Consider the following 23410-nt stretch of genomic DNA (forward strand, 5'->3'; position numbering starts at 1 on the left):
GTCCAGGAGCATTTAGGCAAGTCCAGGAGCATTTAGACAAGTCCCGGTCCAGGAGCATTTAGACAAGTCCAGGAGCATTTAGACAAGTCCAGGAGCATTTAGGCAAGTCCAGGAGCATTTAGGCAAGTCCAGGAGCATTTAGACAAGTCCAGGAGCATTTAGACAAGTCCAGGAGCATTTAGGCAAGTCCAGGAGCATTTAGGCAAGTCCAGGAGCATTTAGGCAAGTCCAGGAGCATTTAGACAAGTCCCGGTCCAGGAGCATTTAGACAAGTCCAGGAGCATTTAGACAAGTCCAGGAGCATTTAGACAAGTCCAGGAGCATTTAGGCAAGTCCAGGAGCATTTAGACAAGTCCAGGAGCATTTAGGCAAGTCCAGGAGCATTTAGGCAAGTCCAGGAGCATTTAGGCAAGTCCAGGAGCATTTAGGCAAGTCCAGGAGCATTTAGACAAGTCCCGGTCCAGGAGCATTTAGACAAGTCCAGGAGCATTTAGACAAGTCCAGGAGCATTTAGGCAAGTCCAGGAGCATTTAGGCAAGTCCAGGAGCATTTAGACAAGTCCAGGAGCATTTAGACAAGTCCAGGAGCATTTAGACAAGTCCAGGAGCATTTAGACAAGTCCAGGAGCATTTAGACAAGTCCAGGAGCATTTAGACAAGTCCAGGAGCATTTAGACAAGTCCAGGAGCATTTAGGCAAGTCCAGGAGCATTTAGACAAGTCCAGGAGCATTTAGACAAGTCCAGGAGCATTTAGACAAGTCCAGGAGCATTTAGGCAAGTCCAGGAGCATTTAGGCAAGTCCAGGAGCATTTAGGCAAGTCCAGGAGCATTTAGGCAAGTCCAGGAGCATTTAGACAAGTCCCGGTCCAGGAGCATTTAGACAAGTCCAGGAGCATTTAGACAAGTCCAGGAGCATTTAGGCAAGTCCAGGAGCATTTAGGCAAGTCCAGGAGCATTTAGACAAGTCCAGGAGCATTTAGGCAAGTCCAGGAGCATTTAGGCAAGTCCAGGAGCATTTAGACAAGTCCAGGAGCATTTAGACAAGTCCAGGAGCATTTAGACAAGTCCAGGAGCATTTAGACAAGTCCAGGAGCATTTAGACAAGTCCAGGAGCATTTAGGCAAGTCCAGGAGCATTTAGACAAGTCCAGGAGCATTTAGACAAGTCCAGGAGCATTTAGACAAGTCCAGGAGCATTTAGACAAGTCCAGGAGCATTTAGGCAAGTCCAGGAGCATTTAGGCAAGTCCAGGAGCATTTAGACAAGTCCAGGAGCATTTAGGCAAGTCCAGGAGCATTTAGACAAGTCCAGGAGCATTTAGGCAAGTCCAGGAGCATTTAGACAAGTCCAGGAGCATTTAGGTTCAAGAGAAAACTGAAAGACGTCATGATGAGTCCATGCAAACGTGGACTCCTGCTTAAATAAAGGTAACACAGTGAGTAGGACGAGAGGAAAGAAGCACAATCTGGACTTTTGGAACGTTTGTTGTGGTCAGCGACTTCAGAACTGGACACATCCTCGTGCTTTTTTGTCTAAATGTTGTAACGTTCAGAACCTTTCAAATACAACTGTGGAAGTAGTAGATGCACCAGCGTGAATAACATGTGTTGTGTATGTGTTGTGGTGTGTACGATGTGGTGTGTTGTGTACGATGTGTTGTGTTGTGTACGATGTGTTGTGTTGTGTATGATGTGTATGTGTTGTGTATGTGTTGTGTTGTGTATGATGTGTATGTGTTGTGTATGTGTTGTTTTGTTGTGTATGTGTTGTTTTGTTGTGTATGTGTTGTGTATGTGTTGTGGTGTGTATGTGTTGTGGTGTGTATGTGTTGTGTATGTGTTGTGTATGTGTTGTGGTCTGTATGTGTTGTGGTGTATATGTGTTGTGTATGTGTTGTGGTGTGTATGTGTTGTGGTCTGTATGTGTTGTGTATGTGTTGTGGTGTGTATGTGTTGTGGTGTGTATGTGTTGTGGTGTGTATGTGTTGTGTATGTGTTGTGGTGTGTATGTGTTGTGTATGTGTTGTGGTGTGTATGTGTTGTGTATATGTTGTGGTGTGTATGTGTTGTGTATGTGTTGTGTATGTGTTGTGTATGTGTTGTGTTGTGTATGTGTTGTGGTGTGTATGTGTTGTGGTGTGTATGTGTTGTGTATGTGTTGTGGTGTGTATGTGTTGTGGTGTGTATGTGTTGTGTATGTGTTGTGGTGTGTATGTGTTGTGTATGTGTTGTGTTGTGTATGTGTTGTGTATGTGTTGTGGTGTGTATGTGTTGTGTATGTGTTGTGTTGTGTATGTGTTGTGTTGTGTATGTGTTGTGTTGTGTATGTGTTGTGTATGTGTTGTGTTGTGTATGTGTTGTGTTGTGTATGTGTTGTGTATGTGTTGTGTTGTGTATGTGTTGTGTTTGTGTTGTGTTGTGTATGTGTTGTGTTGTGTATGTGTTGTGTATGTGTTGTGTTGTGTATGTGTTGTGTATGTGTATGTGTTGTGTATGTGTTGTGGTGTGTATGTGTTGTGTATGTGTTGTGGTGTGTATGTGTTGTGTATGTGTTGTGGTGTGTATGTGTTGTGGTGTGTATGTGTTGTGTATGTGTTGTGTTGTGTATGTGTTGTGTTGTGTATGTGTTGTGTATGTGTTGTGGTGTGTATGTGTTGTGTATGTGTTGTGTTGTGTATGTGTTGTGTTGTGTATGTGTTGTGTATGTGTTGTGTTTGTGTTGTGTTGTGTTGTGTATGTGTTGTGTTGTGTATGTGTTGTGGTGTGTATGTGTTGTGTATGTGTTGTGGTGTGTATGTGTTGTGTATGTGTTGTGTATGTGTTGTGTATGTGTTGTGGTGTGTATGTGTTGTGTATGTGTATGTGTTGTGTATGTGTTGTGGTGTGTATGTGTTGTGTATGTGTTGTGTATGTGTTGTGTATGTGTTGTGGTGTGTATGTGTTGTGTATGTGTTGTGTTGTGTATGTGTTGTGTTGTGTATGTGTTGTGTATGTGTTGTGTTGTGTATGTGTTGTGTATGTGTTGTGTATGTGTTGTGTTGTGTATGTGTTGTGTATGTGTTGTGGTGTGTATGTGTTGTGTATGTGTTGTGTTGTGTATGTGTTGTGTTGTGTATGTGTTGTGTTGTGTATGTGTTGTGTATGTGTTGTGTTGTGTATGTGTTGTGTTGTGTATGTGTTGTGTTGTGTATGTGTTGTGTTGTGTATGTGTTGTGTATGTGTTGTGTTGTGTATGTGTTGTGGTGTGTATGTGTTGTGTTGTGTATGTGTTGTGTTGTGTATGTGTTGTGTATGTGTTGTGTTGTGTATGTGTTGTGGTGTGTATGTGTTGTGTATGTGTTGTGTATGTGTTGTGGTGTGTATGTGTTGTGTATGTGTTGTGGTGTGTATGTGGTGTGTATGTGTTGTGTATGTGTTGTGGTGTGTATGTGTTGTGTTGTGTATGTGTTGTGTATGTGTTGTGGTGTGTATGTGTTGTGTATGTGTTGTGGTGTGTATGTGTTGTGTATGTGTTGTGTATGTGTTGTGGTGTGTATGTGGTGTGTATGTGTTGTGTATGTGTTGTGGTGTGTATGTGTTGTGTATGTGTTGTGTATGTGTTGTGGTGTGTATGTGTTGTGTATGTGTTGTGGTGTGTATGTGGTGTGTATGTGTTGTGTATGTGTTGTGGTGTGTATGTGTTGTGTTGTGTATGTGTTGTGTATGTGTTGTGGTGTGTATGTGTTGTGTTGTGTATGTGTTGTGTATGTGTTGTGTATGTGTTGTGGTGTGTATGTGTTGTGTATGTGTTGTGGTGTGTATGTGTTGTGTATGTGTTGTGTATGTGTTGTGGTGTGTATGTGTTGTGTATGTGTTGTGGTGTGTATGTGGTGTGTATGTGTTGTGTATGTGTTGTGGTGTGTATGTGTTGTGTTGTGTATGTGTTGTGTATGTGTTGTGTATGTGTTGTGGTGTGTATGTGTTGTGTATGTGTTGTGTATGTGTTGTGGTGTGTATGTGTTGTGTATGTGTTGTGTATGTGTTGTGGTGTGTATGTGTTGTGTATGTGTTGTGGTGTGTATGTGGTGTGTATGTGTTGTGTATGTGTTGTGGTGTGTATGTGTTGTGTTGTGTATGTGTTGTGTATGTGTTGTGGTGTGTATGTGTTGTGTATGTGTTGTGGTGTGTATGTGTTGTGTATGTGTTGTGTATGTGTTGTGGTGTGTATGTGTTGTGTTGTGTATGTGTTGTGTATGTGTTGTGGTGTGTATGTGTTGTGTATGTGTTGTGGTGTGTATGTGTTGTGTATGTGTTGTGTATGTGTTGTGGTGTGTATGTGTTGTGTATGTGTTGTGTATGTGTTGTGGTGTGTATGTGTTGTGTATGTGTTGTGTATGTGTTGTGGTGTGTATGTGTTGTGTATGTGTTGTGTATGTGTTGTGGTGTGTATGTGTTGTGTATGTGTTGTGGTGTGTATGTGTTGTGTGATTGCGTAAGAAGCCACAAAAACAAAGTGCTCCTCTTACACGTTGATGCTTCGTTTCCAGGTCAAAGGTCAAAGTCCATGGTGGATGTTGAAAGTGAAATGCAGTTCATTTTGTCACGTTCTTAATCCAACTTTTCTGCACCTGACCTACTTTTACTCCACTGGACAGTGTGAGAATGACGTCGTCCGAACGTCGCTGCAGCGCCACATTCTGATGCGTGACCTTTGACCTCTGCTGACAGTGACCTCATGTTGTTTACTGACCCTTGACCTTGACTGCGTGTGCACTCACTCACCCCAGGGAGAGGGTCAGTGCTGCAACAATGAATCCACCAATGTATCAATATGTACATACGATCCTTTTATAACTAAGACGTCTCACATAGAAGATAATCGCTGGCTAATGGATTACGGCACTAAAACAAGCGTTAGTAACTTCCTTTAAGTCATAAATAAAGCTGCAGGTGCCGGGTCAGAGGGGAAACTCCTAACAACAGAAGACATTTGCATTGAGCCGTGGAGAAAAGAGCGTTTCAAATCAATCTAGAAACATGGAGAATTAAACCACAGAGAATCTCAGCGCGTTGAATGGAGCGATCCAAATATAACAAAGCTCCGTGAATATGTCATGTTAAGTCTGACGGTTTTATGTTTTATTTGCGTTACGATGAACGTGTGTCTCTATTTGTGCTGGTGCGGTGTCTGCAGAAGAGCAACGGATCAATACAGTGACTTTGATTGGGAAAGTGTATATGAAACAGCACCGATATTGAGTATTGATACTAGTATTGAGTATTGATACTAGTATTGATACTAGTATTGAGTATTGATACTAGTATTGATACTAGTATTGAGTATTGATACTAGTATTGATACTAGTATTGATACTAGTATTGAGTATTGATACTAGTATTGAGTATCGATACTAGTATTGATACTAGTATTGAGTATTGATACTAGTATTGATACTAGTATTGAGTATCGATACTATTGTTGATACTATTATTGAGTATCGATACTAGTATTGATACTAGTATTGAGTATCGATACTAGTATTGATACTAGTATTGAGTATCGATACTAGTATTGATGCTAGTATTGAGTATTGATACTACTATTGAGTATTGATACTAGTATTGATACTAGTATTGATACTATTATTGAGTATTGATACTAGTATTGAGTATCGATACTAGTATTGATACTAGTATTGATACTAGTATTGAGTATTGATACTAGTATTGAGTATTGATACTAGTATTGATACTAGTATTGAGTATTGATACTAGTATTGAGTATTGATACTAGTATTGATACTAGTATTGAGTATTGATACTAGTATTGAGTATTGATACTAGTATTGATACTAGTATTGAGTATTGATACTAGTATTGATACTAGTATTGAGTATTGATACTAGTATTGAGTATTGATACTAGTATTGATACTAGTATTGAGTATTGATACTAGTATTGAGTATTGATACTAGTATTGATACTAGTATTGAGTATTGATACTAGTATTGATACTAGTATTGAGTATTGATACTAGTATTGAGTATTGATACTAGTATTGAGTATTGATACTAGTATTGATACTAGTATTGAGTATTGCTGCTGATCCTGACCTCAAGACAAGACACGGCCCGACTCACGTCCAGAGTCTACATTGCACTTTGATTCCATTTTTAGAGGGAAAAATATTTAATTAATATCCAAAAACATGTTTTTAATATTAGATCTTACTTAAGTTATGAAAATGTGAAATTAGAATCAGGATTTGTGGACCAAAACCCTTAATTTGATCATAAAATATTCATGTTTTAGTATGTGGGAGTAGTAAGTGTTCTAAAGTCTGTGAGTGTAAAATACTTTAGTTTAAACTAGTTTACTCAGTTCTTCCAGTCCGGTTTTAGACCTCATCACACTGAGACGGCTCTCATTAAGGTGACAAATGACACACGTGTGAGCACTGATGATGGCCTCTGTTTTAGTCCTGCTGGACCTCAGTGCTGCGTTTGACACTGTTGACCACGGGACACTTCTACAGAGGTCAGAGGACTGGGAGGGCATCACCATGGCCTTAAAGTGGTTGAAATCCTACCTCGATAACAGGAAATACTTGTGTTTCTGAGAGCATGGCATTGACCTGTGGGGTGCCCCAAGGGTCAATCCTTGGACCCCTTCTGTTCAATCTGTACATGCTGCCATTGGGACAGCTAATGCGAAACAGTGGTGTGTCCTATCACAATGATGCTGACGACACTCAGATCTATGTCTCACTGATGGCAGGTGAATATGGACCTGTCAGTTCACTCTGTCACTACCTTCAACAGATCAGTGAGTGGAGCAAAACAACTTCCTCCAGCTGAATCCAGACAAAACCGAAATCATTGTCCTTGGCCCACAAAAACTTAGAGAAAGTGTTAGCGTCACCTCCAGTCTCTCTCTGAAACCCGTGACCAAGGTTAAAGATTAGGAGTCCAATTATGGACTCAGACATGAGTTTCAACCGCTACATCAACTCAATAACATCAGTAGCTTTCTTCCATCTAAAAAACATTCCTAAAATTAAAAACACTGTGTCCCAACCAGACTTGGAGAGACTTATGTGTTGTCTCCAGCAGATTAGACTGTAACGGCCGCTCACTGGTCTCTCCAAACGAGCTGTAAAACAGCTGCAGTTCATCCAGAACGCTGCTGCTCGGGTCCTGACCAGAACCAGGAAGTACATCACATTAGTCCTGTTCTCAGGTCTCTGCACTGCCCCCTGTGGCTCAGAGAAGAGACTTTAAAGCAGCTCTGCTTGTGTACAAGTCTCTCCATGGCCTAGCACCAAAGTACATCTCAGACTTGTGTGTGTCATATGAACCATCTCAGACTCTGAGGACCTCAGGGACCGGCCTCCTGCTGGTGCCAGAGTCAGGACTAAACATGGACCGGCCTCCTGCTGGTGCCAGAGTCAGGACTAAACATGGACCGGCCTCCTGCTGGTGCCAGAGTCAGGACTAAACATGGACCGGCCTCCTGCTGGTGCCAGAGTCAGGACTAAACATGGACCGGCCTCCTGCTGGTGCCAGAGTCAGGACTAAACATGGACCGGCCTCCTGCTGGTGCCAGAGTCAGGACTGAACATGGGCCGGCCTCCTGCTGGTGCCAGAGTCAGGACTAAACATGGACCGGCCTCCTGCTGGTGCCAGAGTCAGGACTAAACATGGACCGGCCTCTTGCTGGTGCCAGAGTCAGGACTAACCATGGACAGGCCTCCTGCTGGTGCCAGAGTCAGGACTTAACATGGAGCGGCCTCCTGCTGGTGCCAGAATCAGGACTAAACATGGACCGGCCTCCTGCTGGTGCCAGAGTCAGGACTAACCATGGACAGGCCTCCTGCTGGTGCCAGAGTCAGGACTTAACATGGAGCGGCCTCCTGCAGGTGCCAGAGTCAGGACTTAACATGGACCGGCCTCCTGCTGGTGTCAGAGTCAGGACTAAACATGGACCGGCCTCCTGCTGGTGCCAGAGTCAGGACTAAACATGGACCGGCCTCCTGCTGGTGCCAGAGTCAGGACTTAACATGGACCGGCCTCCTGCTGGTGTCAGAGTCAGGACTAAACATGGACCGGCCTCCTGCTGGTGCCAGAGTCAGGACTAAACATGGACCGGCCTCCTGCTGGTGCCAGAGTCAGGACTAAACATGGAGCGGCCTCCTGCTGGTGCCAGAGTCAGGACTAAACATGGGCCGGCCTCCTGCTGGTGCCAGAGTCAGGACTAAACATGGACCGGCCTCCTGCTGGTGCCAGAGTCAGGACTAAACATGGACCGGCCTCCTGCTGGTGCCAGAGTCAGGACTAACCATGGACAGGCCTCCTGATGGTGCCAGAGTCAGGACTAAACATGGACCGGCCTCCTGCTGGTGCCAGAGTCAGGACTAAACATGGAGCGGCCTCCTGCTGGTGCCAGAGTTAGGACTAAACATGGACCGGCCTCCTGATGGTGCCAGAGTCAGGACTAAACATGGACCGGCCTCCTGCTGGTGCCAGAGTCAGGACTAAACATGGACCGGCCTCCTGCTGGTGCCAGAGTCAGGACTAAACATGGAGCGGCCTCCTGCTGGTGCCAGAGTCAGGACTAAACATGGACCGGCCTCCTGCTGGTGCCAGAGTCAGGACTAAACATGGACCGGCCTCCTGCTGGTGCCAGAGTCAGGACTAAACATGGGCCGGCCTCCTGCTGGTGCCAGAGTCAGGACTAAACATGGACCGGCCTCCTGCTGGTGCCAGAGTCAGGACTAAACATGGACCGGCCTCCTGCTGGTGCCAGAGTCAGGACTAAACATGGGCAGGCCTCCTGCTGGTGCCAGAGTCAGGACTAAACATGGACCGGCCTCCTGCTGGTGCCAGAGTCAGGACTAAACATGGAGAATCTGCGTTCCAGGTCTATGGGGCAAAGGTCTGGAACAGCCGCCCTGAAGTTGTGAGACAGGCCCCGCCCCCGGCTGTGTTTAAATCCAAGCTAAAAACTGTTTTGTTTAGCCGCGCCTATGACATAATTTTACCTGTTTTTTAATATTTTAAAATACTACATTATTTTTATTCTTTACTTTAATCTGATGTACATTGTTTTACATTTTTTATAAACTGCATTGTGTTTTTACTTTATTACTTTTTTTTAAATTGTGTTTTAAACACTGTAAAGCACTTTGAATTGCAGTTTGTATGAATTGTGCTTTATTAATAAATTTGATTTGATTTACGCTCAGTCAAGACAGAAGTCGGGCTTTACTCAAACAGCCTCAGCTTGTTCTGCTTGTTCAGAGACACGAGACACGCTTCATTTTCCTTTCACCTGAGAATGATCAGTCATCCAATCAGAGGAATGCAGTCCAACTGCACTTGAGAGAAGAGGTTACCTGAAGGTTACAGAAGGGCGCATGGCGAGCATGGCGAGCATGGCGTGCGCGGCGTGCGCGGCGTGCGCGGCGTGCGTGGCGTGCGCGGCGTGCGCGGCGTGCGCGGCGTGCGCGGCGTGCGCGGCGTGCGTGGGGTGCGTGGGGTGCGTGGGGTGGGCATGGCGTGCATGGAACTGTGGGACAGAAGTGCAATGACTCAACCTCATCACATTCTACGAGTAAATGATTCCATCTCCTGCACGAGCCACAGGAAACGAGTATTGTGTCATATTTAAGGGGCGTTCACACCCGAGGCGCGACATGTTCAGCTTTGGTTAACTTTCTGCTGCAGATGCGCAGCAGCCAATCAGAGATGACGTGCTGCACGACCCGGAAAAAGACCCAAAACAAACCCACAAGATAAAAAAAAAACCTTAAGCTCTTGGAGCAAATAATGATATGGACTAAACTCTGCTCAGCTCTGAAGTATCTGCGGGTCCCAGACGGGCCCCGGGGCCCATCGCCTCCGCTTCTGGACTTTGTAAAGTTAATAAACCAAAGCCATGGTCCTCCATTTACACCTCTGCTGTCGAGTGTATTTACGAACGTGAGTCCGGGGCGTTTGTCTTCAAATGTACAGGCGTCTAACTTCTGCGTCGGGCGTGAACGAGGCTTTAGTCCATGTCAACATTTTGCCTGTAAGAAGTCCCAGTTAGAGGTAGGAAATATATCAAAATGAAGATCTTATTTTGAATGTTGTTTTGAAAATGAAACATTTGAATGAAGCATAACATTTATAGCAAAAAATAAATCCTACAAAGATGATATTTCTGGACCCTTTGACAGTTTTTAAGCATATTTCACATTTGTCTGATATTAAACCTGAACTAAAACGTTTTAAGACACTTTTTAACACATTTCTGTTCAATATCTCACTCAAAACATAGATATTAATTTTTGTCAATATGATGGCTCTCACCACCTGCGCAACCGCCTTCCCGCGGTTAGGGTTAGGGTCAGGGTTAAGGTCAGGGTTAAGGTCAGGGTTAAGGTCAGGGTTAGGGTCAGGGTCAGGGTTAGGGTCAGGGTTAGGGTTAAGGTTAGGGTCAGGGTTAAGGTCAGGGTTAGGGTCAGGGTCAGGGTCAGGGTTAAGGTCAGGGTTAGGGTCAGGGTTAGGGTCAGGGTTAGGGTTAAGGTCAGGGTTAGGGTCAGGGTCAGGGTCAGGGTTAGGGTTAGGGTTAAGGTTAGGGTTAAGGTTAGGGTTAAGGTTAGGGTCAGGGTTAGGGTTAGGGTTAGGGTTAGGGTTAGGGTCAGGGTTAAGGTTAGGGTCAGGGTTAGGGTCAAGGATAAGGTTAAGGTTAGCCATGAGGCCATTTGACTGCGCCGCAGCTCTGTAGCCACGGCCTTTTCACACAATGGGTAGGGGGCGCTGTAGAGTAAGTAGTTACATGGTATTGGGTTAGGGTTAGGGTTAGTGTGTGACCTATGACGCCATGTGTGACATTCATCGATGTTCAGGGTCAAAAATGTCAGAGTTGTGGAAAAATGACCATGAAAGAAGAAGAAGAAGAAACCTGGCAAGAACAAAGACTTGAGTATTCCATTCCGTTGAACTTCATGGCTCGAGCCAATTACTACTTTGATCAACATTTAAGCCAAACCTGTGCTTGTATTCGACCTTTAAAACAAGCCTAAAAACACATTTTTAGACAGTGATATTTCGTTGGTACTGGACAACACATTACATTAATAATAATAATAATAACTTTTATTTATATAGCGCTTTTCAGTGACCCAAAGACGCTGAACATAATAAAAAAGGGGGGGGTATTTACAGACAGGGGGGACAACACGTACAGAACACATTAATATACAGATAAAATGAACAAGACAGAAGAAGTAGAGAGAAAAAGATGGGGATGTAACAGGGGGTAGAAGAGTAGGCAATGGGGTAGAGGAGGCTAGGGGTAGGGGAGGTCATAGGCTTGGGTGAAGAGGTATGTTTTTAGGCGGGATTTGAATGTTGTGAGTGAGGGAGAGTGGCGGACAGGTTGGGGGAGGGAGTTCCAGAGTCGGGGTGCTGTTCGGGAGAATGCTCTGTCGCCAAAAGTTTTGAGTCGGGATGTTGGTGCAGCCAGGGTGAGAGAGGAGGAGGATCGGAGAGCTCGGGTGGGGCGGTGGGGGATGAGGAGGTCAGACAGGTAGGGGGGGGCAAGGTGGTGAAGAGCTTTGAAGGTGAGGAGGAGTATTTTAAAGTTTATGCGCTGCTTGATGGGGAGAGAGTGGAGAGAGCGGAGAACGGGAGTGATGTGATCACGGGACCGGGTGTGGGTGAGGAGGCGGGTGTGGGTGAGGAGGGTGTGGGTGAGGAGGCGGGTGTGGGTGAAGAGGCGGGTGTGGGTGAGGAGGGTGTGGGTGAGGAGGCGGGTGTGGGTGAGGAGGCGGGCAGCGGAGTTTTGGACCATTTGGAGTCTATGGAGGGAATGGGAGGAGATGCCAGTGAGGAGGGAGGTGCAGTAGTCGAGGCGGGAGGAGATGAAGGCATGGATGAGGGATTCAGCAGCGGGGAGGGTGAGGCAGTGTCGGATTTTGGCGATGCGGCGGAGGTGGAAGTATGAGGTCTTGACGATGTGGCTGACATGGGGAGTGAAGGAGAGGGTGGGGTCCATGATGACACCGAGATTGCGTACCAGGGTAGAGGGGGTGATGGTCGAGGTGTCGATGCTGAGTGAAAAGGGACCAGTTTTATTGAGAGGGATTTGGTGCCAATGAGGAGGAGCTCTGTTTTGTCACTGTTCAGTTTGAGGAAGTTGAGAGTGAGCCATGATTTTATTGTAGAGATGCAGGTTTGGATGTGGCTGAGGGGAGGGTTTTGGGTGGATTTGGTGGTGAGGTATATCTGGGTGTCGTCAGCGTAGCAGTGAAAGTCCAGGTTGAGTTGGCGGAGGATGTGACCAAGGGGGAAGATGTAGCAGATGAAGAGGAGGGGGCCGAGGACTGAGCCCTGGGGGCCCCCTGCGTTACTGGGGAGAGGGTGGATGAGTGACCGGAGAGGGAAATGAACTCTTGCCTGTTGGTGAGGTAGGATGTGAGCCAGTCAAGTGCAGAGCCCTCAACACCCAGTTGGCGCAGCCTTTGTAGGAGGATGGAATGGTTTATAGTGTCAAAGGCTGCGCTGAGGTCCAGTAGTAACAGGATGTTGAGGGCCCCGGAGTCTGCAGAGGTGAGGAGATCGTTGAGTACTTTGACCAGGGCTGTTTCAGTGCTGTAAAGTGGGCGGAAGCCAGATTGGAGGGGTTCATAGAGGTTGTTTGACTGGAGGTGGGTGTGAAGTTGGGCGGCGACGATGCGTTCCAGCGTTTTTGAGAGGAACGGCAGGTTGGAGATGGGGCGGTAGTTGGAGAGGTTGGCGGAGTCTAGGGTGGTTTTTTTGAGGATGGGGGTGATGGAGGCCAGTTTGTAGATGGAAGGAACATGGCCGAGGGATAAAGACTGGTTGAAGAGGGTGGTGAGATGGGGGATGAGAGCAGGGAGGCAGGCCTTGGTTAGATTCGTTGGGAGGGGGTCGAGAGAGCAGGTGGTGGTTTTGGAAGCGGTGATGAGGTCTATGATATGAGAGGAGTTAACAGAGGAGAAGGTGGTGAGGGCAGGGAAGGGTGGGTGGTCAGGGAGAGGAGGGGGGGCAGGGGTGGGGGTGGTGATGGAGTTAATGGAGACGGCAGTCATGGAGCTGTTGATTTTGGAAATTTTGTCATTGAAGGCAAGGAGGAAAGAGTTGCAGAGGTCAGGGGAGGAGGGTGGAGTGATGTCCGGTGGCTGGAGCAGCTTGTTGACGGTGGAGAACAGGGTGCGAGGGTTCCGGTGGGAGCTGTTGATGAGGGTGGAGAGGTGGGCAGATTTGGCGGCTTGGAGAGCGTCACGGTAGGAGGAGATGTGTAATTTGAAAGCTTCGGCGTGGACGGTGAGGCGGGTTCTTTTGAGGAGTCGTTCGAGTTGGCGGCCAGTCTGCTTCATGGTGCGGAGTTCAGGGGTGTACCAGGGGGCGGGGTTGATGTATGAGACGGAGGAGGTTTTCCAGGGGGCTAGGGAGTCAAGGGAGTCGGAGAGGGTGGTGTTGAGCATGACAGCATAGTCGTCGGGGGAAGAGGGGGGGAGTCAGGGGGGAAAGCAGAGGATATGAGCTGGGAGAGCGTGAGGGGGTTGACTGACTTGATATTGCGGTAGGTGATGGTGCGTTTTTTGGGGTTGTGGGGCGAGGGTAGGGGGGCGGAGAAAAGGATGCAGAGATGATCAGAGAGAGGGACGGGAAGGGGGTGGGGCTTAGATATGGGTAGGAGAGAGGAACAGACTAAGTCCAGAGTGTGGCCTTTGGTATGGGTGGGGAAGTCAATGTGTTGGGTGAGATGGAAGCAGTCCAGGAGAGAGAGGAAGTCGGATGTCAGTGGGGCGTTGGGGCAGTCAATGTGGATGTTGAAGTCACCAGTGAGTAGGAGGCGGGCAGAGAGAGAGGATGCCATGGTGAGGAGTTCAGACAATTCAGTGAGGAAAGAGGGGTGGGACTTTGGGGGACGATAGATCAGGATAGCGGTGATAGAGTTGGGGAGGGAGAAGGCGAGGTATTCAAATGATGAGATGGATGGAAGGTTGAGGTTCAGTTCAGTGATGGATGTAGATTTTTTATGAATAACAGCAAGACCTCCCCCACGCCCGGAGAGGCGGGGTTTGGCAGTGTAAGTGTAGTTGGAGGGAGTGGCTTGGTTGAGAGCATAGAAGTCCAGGGGCTGTTGCCATGTTTCACAGAGGAGAAGCAGATCAATGTTATTGTCCAGTAGCAGTTCAGATATAACAGGTGATTTGTTGGCGAGGGAGCGGCAGTTCAGCAGTGCAAGGGAGATGGATGGGGGCGCGGAGATGGATGGGGGCGCAGGGGTGGGGGGGCGGAGGTTGCTGAGGTTGGCAGTGCGGCAGGTGGGGGTGACAGGGGGGCGAAAACTAGTCCAGAGTGAGGGGATAGGTGACCCGTCGTTGGAGTGTTGGTTATGGGAGAGACCAGAGCCCCTGTGGATGTAGCGGGGCCGGCGAAGGATCCCAGCTGAGCTAGCTGCAGAGGCAGCAGCAGCTGGGAGACGGTGGTTATGGTTGAGGAGGTGAAGGTCAGCAGCGGTGTAGGTGAGTAGGCGAGAAGTTGGTGGAGCGGTGGCCTGGAGACGCGGGAGGGATAGTCCGAGGAGGAGATGGAACGTAGCAGCAGATGAGAGTAATCCAGTTAGAATGTTGGCGGTGGCTAGAAGCTGGTTAACTAGAAGCTGGTGGGCAGAGAGTTGTGAAAAAGCAGCAGTGGACCGGGTGTTGAAGCTGGTGGAGTGAGTGGCGTTGGTTGCCCCAGACCTTGTCAGCACGGCAGGGAAGCCCCGCGATACCATGACGGACCTCCGCAGGTGTTAAGCCAGCTGTTAGCTGGCGGCTAGGGCAGTAGATAGTCCAGGAGTGAGGGAGGAGATGAGCGATGGACGGTGCAGTAATGTCCGATGAAGTTAAGGAACAGGGATGTAGACAGAAGACAACACAGAGACGCGAGAACAAAACAAAACAATGGAAACGACTAACAAAACAAAGACGTTGGGACAGAAGCGGCAGTCCACATACCAGACGCCGGCGTTGCTCGTTAGTCATTCATTAGTCACTATTTTCTATGACTTATTCATATTTTATTGAAGTATTAGTACCATTACAAAACGAAGTACGTTCAAGTCAAGTCATTGGGTAAAAGGCAGATCTATAAGGACCTGGATCCGCAACAAGCTGGAATAATCCCACGGTAAACACTGAACCGTGTTGTTAGCGCTGGGTGGAAAATCTTACGGATTACAAATACGAGCGACGGAGTTAGGGACATATCCAATATTTACAAACGAGTGAACAGGTTAGCAACCGTCGTCAAGGCAAACAAACCACCACAACAACTTCTCCTCATCCTTTTAATTGAAGGAGGATCAAAAAGGCGGAGCACTTCGCAGAAAGCTTGGGGTAATTGGGGTGTTTGAGGTGCACAGTAAATTAAAAAGTGTTCCGATACCGAGCCAACCGATATTCCGATACTGAGCCAACCGATGTTCTGATACCGAGCCAACTGATATTCCGATACCGAGCCAACCGATGTTCCGATACCGAGCTAGGTCGACTCAAGTGCAAAAAATCCAGTATTACTTGATACTAAAACACCAAAACTAGATAGTTGTTAGAGCAAGTATCGATACTGAAACAAATCACATTAACCTGTTCCCATCCACCTATTTTCGCCCTGTGCACAATGGTTGGACCCAAATGGCATTGCTTATTAAAAGAGGATCTTATGTTCCACATGTGAGTGTAATGCATCATTAGAAAGCTTAGACCTTCTAGCTTCTGCAGATGTGCAGATGTCACACTGTCAGGGCTTCAGAACTTACACTACAGAGGCCCAAACATAAACAAAACATCCTTTTTTAGTCTCGCCTGAATATTGTCAATTTGTAATGGTCCTGAGCATGACATACTTCATTGTGTGCATATGCTGTTCACTGTACATGATGTTTATCTTGTTGACAACAACTGTGTCAAGTTTCAGATCTCTAGAACAGGCATTTTGGTGCTGTTGACCTTTTTGTATCAAAAAGTATATTCAAGTGATCCAAATATGTGCCAACTGTGCCAAACTATTTTATTACAAGTTTAGCCGTCCGCGCCGCGGACGGTGCCACAGACGGTGCCACAGACGGTGCCACAGACGGTGCCACAGACGGTGCTACAGACGGTGCCACAGACGGTGCTACAGACGGTGCCAGCACAGACGGTGCCACAGACGGTGCTACAGACGGTGCCACAGACGGTGCCACAGACGGTGCCACAGACGGTGCCACAGACGGTGCTACAGACGGTGCTACAGACGGTGCCACAGACGGTGCCACAGACGGTGCTACAGACGGTGCCAGCACAGACGGTGCCACAGACGGTGCTACAGACGGTGCCACCACAGACGGTGCCACCACAGACGGTGCCACAGACGGTGCCACAGACGGTGCCACAGACGGTGCCACAGACGGTGCCACAGACGGTGCCACCACAGACGGTGCCACAGACGGTGCCACAGACGGTGCCACAGACGGTGCCACAGACGGTGCCACAGACGGTGCCACAGACGGTGCCACAGACGGTGCTACAGACGGTGCTACAGACGGTGCCACAGACGGTGCTACAGACGGTGCCAGCACAGACGGTGCCACAGACGGTGCTACAGACGGTGCCACCACAGACGGTGCCACAGACGGTGCCACAGACGGTGCCACAGACGGTGCCACAGACGGTGCCACAGACGGTGCTACAGACGGTGCCACAGACGGTGCTACAGACGGTGCCAGCACAGACGGTGCCACAGACGGTGCCACAGACGGTGCCACAGACGGTGCCACAGACGGTGCCACAGACGGTGCTACAGACGGTGCTACAGACGGTGCCACAGACGGTGCCACAGACGGTGCTACAGACGGTGCCAGCACAGACGGTGCCACAGACGGTGCTACAGACGGTGCCACCACAGACGGTGCCACCACAGACGGTGCCACAGACGGTGCCACAGACGGTGCCACAGACGGTGCCACAGACGGTGCCACAGACGGTGCCACCACAGACGGTGCCACAGACGGTGCCACAGACGGTGCCACAGACGGTGCCACAGACGGTGCCACAGACGGTGCCACAGACGGTGCCACAGACGGTGCTACAGACGGTGCTACAGACGGTGCCACAGACGGTGCTACAGACGGTGCCAGCACAGACGGTGCCACAGACGGTGCTACAGACGGTGCCACCACAGACGGTGCCACCACAGACGGTGCCACAGACGGTGCCACAGACGGTGCCACAGACGGTGCCACAGACGGTGCCACCACAGACGGTGCCACAGACGGTGCCACAGACGGTGCCACAGACGGTGCCACAGACGGTGCTACAGACGGTGCCACAGACGGTGCCACCACAGACGGTGCCACAGACGGTGCCACAGACGGTGCCACAGACGGTGCCACCACAGACGGTGCCACAGACGGTGCCACAGACGGTGCCACAGACGGTGCTACAGACGGTGCCACAGACGGTGCCACAGACGGTGCTACAGACGGTGCCACAGACGGTGCCACAGACGGTGCCACAGACGGTGCCACAGACGGTGCCACAGACGGTGCTACCACAGACGGTGCCACAGACGGTGCCACAGACGGTGCCACAGACGGTGCTACAGACGGTGCCACAGACGGTGCCACCACAGACGGTGCCACAGACGGTGCTACAGACGGTGCCACAGACGGTGCCACAGACGGTGCTACAGACGGTGCTACAGACGGTGCCACCACAGACGGTGCCACAGACGGTGCCACAGACGGTGCCACAGACGGTGCCACAGACGGTGCCACAGACGGTGCCACAGACGGTGCCACAGACGGTGCTACAGACGGTGCCACAGACGGTGCCACCACAGACGGTGCCACCACAGACGGTGCCACAGACGGTGCCACAGACGGTGCCACAGACGGTGCCACAGACGGTGCCACAGACGGTGCCACCACAGACGGTGCTACAGACGGTGCCACAGACGGTGCCACAGACGATGCCACAGACGGTGCCACAGACGGTGCCACAGACGATGTCACAGACGGTGCCACCACAGACGGTGCCACAGACGGTGCTACAGACGGTGCCACCACAGACGGTGCTACAGACGGTGCCACAGACGATGCCACAGACGGTGCCACAGACGGTGCCACAGACGATGCCACAGACGGTGCCACCACAGACGGTGCCACAGACGGTGCTACAGACGGTGCCACAGACGATGCCACAGACGGTGCCACAGACGGTGCCACAGACGGTGCTACAGACGGTGCCACAGACGGTGCCACAGACGGTGCCACAGACGGTGCCACAGACGGTGCCACCACAGACGGTGCTACAGACGGTGCCACAGACGATGCCACAGACGGTGCCACAGACGGTGCCACAGACGATGTCACAGACGGTGCCACCACAGACGGTGCCACAGACGGTGCTACAGACGGTGCCACCACAGACGGTGCTACAGACGGTGCCACAGACGATGCCACAGACGGTGCCACAGACGGTGCCACAGACGATGCCACAGACGGTGCCACCACAGACGGTGCCACAGACGGTGCTACAGACGGTGCCACAGACGATGCCACAGACGGTGCCACAGACGATGCCACAGACGGTGCCACAGACGGTGCCACAGACGGTGCCACAGACGGTGCCACAGACGGTGCCACAGACGGTGCCACAGACGGTGCTACAGACCGCATCATAATAAACAGAACGTACAGAAGAATATATCCAGGAGTTTCCTGTTGCCAAAGAAGCAACATTTTGAGCACTTTTCACCATTCAAAATATAAGATTTTTGGTTTTCATTTGTAATCGCCATGACAACATACCTCATTTCCCATCATCTTGAAACACACAAACAGCCTTTAATTTATTCTAATTAAATAATCTAATAAGCGTATATATATATATATATATATAATTTTTCTGCCTGAAAGAAAGTGTAAATAAAGGCTCAGAGACGACACGATCATGCAGCTGTCAAACCAAGCCCCCGGAAGCCAAGATGGCCGCCAACTGCTCATTGGCGCATGTTCCAAAAAAGTTTTTTAGTTGTTGTTGTTGTTTTATGGCGGTTGGCATCCGAGTGTTGCATTACCGCCAGACTTTATTCCTCAGACTTTTCGTAGTCCTCAGACTGTCGTAGTCCGTAAAAGAACTCCTTTCATTGCTTTGGTGTTACAAAGCCCATGAGGTCATGATATGTCTTTGTGACTAGAATAGTTGTTGTTTCAGAGACCAACCGGCTTTATTCCAGGGAGACTCTTCTTCATCTTCCTCTACTTCTTTGACGTTCGGTGCTTCCACCGTACAGCTTTATTCTTTAGGCTTCATTCTATAGGCTTTAATATTTCCACTGATGTCGCTGCTTGGTAGCCGTGCGTCTATGAGACTGGACGAAGACAGGAGACCACCCCCACCCCCATCTCGTCACTCTGATCACTCTGACTCCCCAAAAGCAGACCCCCATCACTCCGACTCCCATTTAGCGCCTTTAGCCTGTTTTCTATATCTGCCCAATCAAGCTCCTTTGTTCCAAGGAATCTCCCTGCAGCTTTAGCAATGATCCTGATCCTTTCAGTTCTGCTTTGAGTCTGAGCAGCACAGTTTACAACATCCACCATAAAGAGTACAAAATCCTCTCTATCCACAACCAGGGTATTCTCATTCATTCTGGAACCTGCACACTTGGGACCTCCACTCTTGAAACATTCACACTTCTTGGGAGCCACGCTGGCCTTTCTCATTTCGCCCTGGCTGGGAGCAGCGCTGGCTCCTCTCTCTGTATTTACTCTAAACTCGTTACTTGAAACTTTCTTGACTGCATCTGCATAGGATATACCTTGAGAGACCTTTATTTTATGCACCTCAGCAGCTCTTTTGCTAAACCTGCATCCCCCGTAGGCAGAGCTATGTTCTTCCCCACAGTTACAGCACTTCAGTTTTGCTCCCACGTCACACTTCCCATACTCGTGATCTCCTGCACATTTACCACATCTTTGCCTCCCTCTACAGACCGCTGCAATATGCCCAAAGCGCTGGCACTTAAAGCAACGCAGGGGCGGTGGAACATATGGCCTAACGTCATGGCACATGAACCCAATGAACACCTTACCAGGCAGGCACCTCCCTTCAAGTGTTACCATTACCGACAAGCTGTCACATCTTACCCCAAACCGGGTCACCTTCAACCGCCTAGCGTCCACCACCGTAACTCCAGTCAAATTCTCCTTAACTTCATCCACAGACGTCGCCGTAGGGACACCTACGATAACTCCTCTGACCGTGTTTCTTTCAGCATCAGACACAAGAATGTCCTTTCCACCCAGACGTTTAGTTCCAATCGCCTTCCGTTGCTGAGCCGCGTCCTTGCACACGACCAGCAGCGAGCCATCTCTAAGGACACTCGCACTCTTGATCACTCCCACAGCTACAGTTAGGCTCTTTGACAATGCCACTGAATTCCACTCCTTAAAGGATGCACTGTCCTGTGCAAGCTTTATGATCACCTTACAGTCTCTGCTCTCACTCCGGATATCAATAGCTTCAGCCTCATCCTGCTGCTCATTCCCAGAACCCTCGGACGAGCTAAGGGACTTTTTACGTTTCCGGGCACGTGCAGCCAGAAAAGGATGCTCCTCCACGCCGTCCAGAACGTCTTCGACCACCGATCCACTCTCCTCCGCCATCTCCCGTCTCTCCAGACCGGAGACTAGCTGAATACTGTCTCATTTACGCCCACTTTTGTGACGTCATCGCCATAAGGCTTTGGCATTGGGAGCGCGCGCACGTCACAGCAGCGTGATAGTCTGTTTACGTAACGTATAATGATGGATTGTTATATCCATCTATAAATATACATGGATCAAGTTGTAAAGGTCTGATATTTAAGAGAATTATAAAGAAGTGTTAAGATAAAGTCTGGTTTAATGACAATTACATTTAGAGGTGTAATAACGTCCATCATTTTCTGTAGTTTTTGGTTAGGGTATATATTTTGTTATTAACTTTTCAGTTATTTATTTACATAATATGATTTGGCCAATATGCTTTTTTTTAATCAAATGAGAAGAAATATAAAATAGAATCATCAATTCTGTTACATAATTGAGTTAAGCAGTATTTAATTATATTCACTTTTTCCTTTTGTGTCGTTTTTGTGTCATGTCAATCTTTAATAAATACAAAACACATTTGTTTATTAATGTATTTAATAAGAATAATGAACATGAATGAACTTGTTCAATAAATGCAAATCTGATTATAGCTACAAATGATAAATTGATTTTAGCCACAGTTTTAGTTGAGTTTTAAAGCTACAATGAGTTTTAAAGCTACAATGTGGGAGTCCCTTGTGCACTGTTCATTATTATTATCATCATTAATAGAATCAGAAAAGGTTTATTGCCATTGTCAAAGAACAGAATTCACAAACAGTGGAACTTGCTTTGGTGATTCAGTGCAACATAAAAATAGTAACAATGATAAAACAACCTGTATAAGTCAAATGGAACAAACTGAATAAAATAAGATATTCTTTTATTGTCCACACATGGGGAAATTTCGTTGTTGCAACGCAGTAGATACAGAGGAAAAGGACAGAAAACTTATAGGAAGTTTAAAAAACACTCTTAATAGATCGATCTTAATAGAAGAACTCTTATAAACAAAAACTCCTATAGACAGAACCTCTCATTTCTTAATAAGGAATGGAGGGGAAAATAGAGATACAAATAAAATAAAAGCATAAGACAAGATAATACTAATAATAATGGTAAAACAAACACTCTTTTTACATCAGTTATATGCACATAAATGTGACATTATTGCGTTAAATACTGAATATCTCAGTATTTAACAAGACTTTGTTTCCATGGCTACGCAGTCTTCTGGTGAAAAGGACTTCAGTAAACTCCTCCGTTCAGCTCCATCGTATGACTGAGGGACAAACAGAACATGTCACAGCTTTAGATTATACAAGTCATAGAACATACACTTCACATGTTTGTCCTGAAGCTGCTTTACAGACACATGTGACACAGGAGTGGCTCTTTTGAAGAACAATTATCATTTAGTTTTTTTGGTCATAACAAAACAGACATTTTATAAATTCAAAGTACTGATTCTACACTGTTTACTTTTAGTCGAGGCACAAGTTATTATTAAAATACCTTTTGCTTTGGAGTCGTCAGGAGTTTACTTGAGATGACTCTGTGTCTGCAGTGACCTGCAGTGACCTGCAGTGACCTGTAGTGACCTGCAGTGACCTGCAGTGACCTGTAGTGACCTGTAGAGCTCTGGTCAGCACAGACAGACTAAACTCACTGGTCAGCACTGAAGATGAGAAAGATACTTATTAGAACATTGATATTTTCTGCATATTTAACAGAGAAAAGCTGGAATATGTTATTGACACATTTACATTTCGCTCTGTAACACAAAAGTTCCTCTTTTCACATTAATTTTTAAAGCTAGAACCAAAAGTCATTTATTTTTGCATAAGTTTAAACCTTAGAAATTAGAACATAACTGACATGTTTGCTAAGTCTCTACATATTCCATGGAAGTAAATCCATGACATTCCTATAGAAAACAAGCGTGTGCTTTACTGTTTAAACACTTCATTATGAAATATGTAATAAAACCGCAAATGTGGTCTTATCAGCCCTGTGAGAACACGACTGTCACTTTAAATACGTTTACATTTATATTTGTAAGATATGACCCATTTCAGCAGGTTGTATTTGAATTATTTGTAGTTTTTGATTGCACATCATACAAACATCACTTTATTTCCCTTCTTTCTCCAGTTTTCCTTCATCTGTGCTTAACCTTTTGTCTCTTAGAACATTTAGTAGGAGAAATAATGAGTTATTTATTTGCAGAAGTCATGAGCCATCACGACGTGTCGTTCCAATGCATCTTTGTGTAGCTAAACGTTAGCTAAACGTTAGCTTGTGTTAGTTCGTGTTAACTTGTGTTAAATGTGTAATTGTTGTTTTACACTTCACATGGATCGATGTGTGAAACGTGAGGAATGACATACAAACAACTTACGTGTCTCGTCTCGTCACATTCTTCTGCTTGTGTTTAGTTTCCGTCACATGTTCTTCTGAGGCTCGTTCACGAGGGTCACGTGCGCGCTCGGTGCGCGTACACCGTTCACCGGGAGGTTAAAAATGTATTTTTAAAGTATTTTAGAAACAGTCAAAGAGTGAAATTCCTTCTATTTTATTTTTTGACTACAAACAATTTCGCATGTTTGGTAATTTTAGAGGCCGAACTCCTGAAATGGTCCGACCAAAAGGCTGCATTCTGCGAAGTGGCCACTACTCAATTTGGAGCCAGAGGCAGAGGGGGCGTGGCCTATCCAGATATTATAATAGATCCATGTGTCAAACCCGCGG

General features: G+C 47.5%; 1 protein-coding gene and 1 long non-coding RNA gene across 2 annotated transcripts in view; both read right to left on the reverse strand.

Annotated features, from left to right (window-relative positions):
• The window catches only part of tfeb (transcription factor EB), a 255206-nt gene that overhangs the window by 231506 nt on the left and 290 nt on the right, over positions 1-23410 (reverse strand). The window lies entirely within an intron of this gene.
• The window catches only part of LOC140375608 (uncharacterized), a 2189-nt gene continuing 78 nt past the window's right edge, over positions 21300-23410 (reverse strand). Inside the window, exons 1-3 of the long non-coding RNA XR_011929566.1 lie at positions 23061-23410; positions 22175-22337; positions 21300-21941 (exon numbers count right to left, since the gene is read on the reverse strand). The exon at positions 23061-23410 is cut by the window's right edge and continues 78 nt beyond it. This is a non-coding gene — a long non-coding RNA (uncharacterized lncRNA). The remainder of the gene's footprint in view (positions 21942-22174; positions 22338-23060) is intronic.

This window comes from Eucyclogobius newberryi, unplaced genomic scaffold, assembly GCF_026437365.1.
Source record: "Eucyclogobius newberryi isolate DKJ021-1_F unplaced genomic scaffold, fEucNew1.0.hap1 SCAF_33, whole genome shotgun sequence".
Classification (NCBI taxonomy): domain Eukaryota; kingdom Metazoa; phylum Chordata; class Actinopteri; order Gobiiformes; family Gobiidae; genus Eucyclogobius; species Eucyclogobius newberryi.